General features: G+C 52.7%; 1 non-coding gene across 1 annotated transcript; it reads left to right on the top strand.

Moving 5' to 3' along the window:
- Positions 1-746: 746 nt before the first annotated feature.
- trnam-cau (transfer RNA methionine (anticodon CAU)) lies at positions 747-819 on the top strand. The gene has a single exon. It is a non-coding gene; the product is annotated as a tRNA-Met (tRNA).
- Positions 820-1,589: the final 770 nt, after the last annotated feature.

The following is a 1,589-nucleotide window of genomic DNA, read 5'->3' as shown; positions in this document are numbered from 1 at the left end:
AAGCTTGGGGCAGCCGCTCCAAAGGCTCCATGGAGAAAGACCACTGTGTAAGGGGGTCCTCCCGCCATAGTTTACCGAGTGGCCGGCACCTGTGTAAGACCCCCTCGGGCTGTATGCGCCAACACTATTTTTGCTGTGTTTTGCAAATGTACATTGCATAGAAAAGGGTTGCAAATTTTTATGGAATATTATATATTCTGGGGGAGCAAAGACGAACCCCTGCTGGCCAGCAGATGAAAGTGCGGAAGTGAAACAGTCGCGTGCAGGCAGTTTGCAGACAGGAAACGAGGGATCCCGTGCCTTGGCGGCAACACGTTGAGCAGCCATCGACTTGTCAAGTTAAGAGCGCTACCTTCAGCTAATTGCTGCTTACTACACGCTTACTCTAAAAAAGCACATACTCCTTCAAGTGTGAATTTAAGCAGCGGCCTAAGGATGATTTTGCTCTGCTTTCCTCTGCAGTCCTGCGCCGCAGCAGCTGAGCTACGGAAGGGAAGTGACAAAAGTGCTTGCTGATGGTTTGCCGCTCAGGCCTTGGCTAGCCATTGCTGCCGCTGTGCTGTGGGACTGTGAACGGCCAGCTGCTCTCCACAGCCTGGGCCAATGCTGTAATGGATAAGCCGTCTGTCTGGGGATGGGAAGCTGATAGCTTTGACTCCTGGCTGGCTGAGAGTTTTGTGTCGACTTTGTCCTGCGGCTTGGGAACACTTTGCAACTTGGTCTACTTGGGCGTGCTGCATGGCAGTGCCTTCTTCGCGCAGTAGGCAGCGCGTCAGTCTCATAATCTGAAGGTCCTGAGTTCGATCCTCAGAGAAGGCAGTGTGCCCACTGTGCTTTCTTTTGCCATCACTCACTTGACCTTTCCGCTCTCGTTGCGCGCCAAAATCCAGCCGCTTTGCTTGCTGCCGTGCTGCAAAGCATTTGACAGCCTCCAGCACTGGAGATGGGAGCGCAAGGCAAGACGTTGTCAGCTGGTTGCCACAAGTGCTGAATGTGAAGATTGGAGCCCAGGAAAAAGCAGAATGGAGAATGCAGGCATCGATCCCGCTACCTCACGCATGCTAAGCAAGCGCTCTACCATTTGAGCTAATTCCCCAGCTTGGCTAAGACTGCTGAGCCCAGATTCTTTCACAACAGCCCCATAGCAGCTGTCTCCAAGTTGCTCCTTGAGCTGCAGGGAAATGCGGCTTGGGCTTGGGCTTGGCTCGCTGCCTGAACGCAGTCAGTGCTTTGCTTCAATCAGCAGGTCCCTCCAGCAGCAGCAAGTTAGCAGCGGCAGGACCGGCCAGCTCCAATAACCATGAAAGAAGCCCAGAAGAGCCCCAGCTGGCGCAAGGAAAAGCTGGTGAGCGGAAACTAGCAGTCGCCACGAGTGTGGGGGAGCAGTCGAGAGCCCTGTCTGACTGACACAAGACTTCTTTTGCTTTCCAGTGAGTGCTGAGGTTTTGCCTGCCATGCTGCTCAAACTGGACGCACCCCTCGAACTGTATCGTTAATATTCTCAATTGCTGTAAATGTAAAACTGTAATTGACATGACAATTGTGAAACGGAAGGGTTGGGAAGAAACTCATGACAGTATTGAAGGAAA

This window comes from Heterodontus francisci, chromosome 5 (genome assembly GCF_036365525.1).
Source record: "Heterodontus francisci isolate sHetFra1 chromosome 5, sHetFra1.hap1, whole genome shotgun sequence".
Classification (NCBI taxonomy): domain Eukaryota; kingdom Metazoa; phylum Chordata; class Chondrichthyes; order Heterodontiformes; family Heterodontidae; genus Heterodontus; species Heterodontus francisci.
Note: the sequence above shows the minus strand (reverse complement) of the source record. Positions and strands in the feature narration are given on the sequence as shown.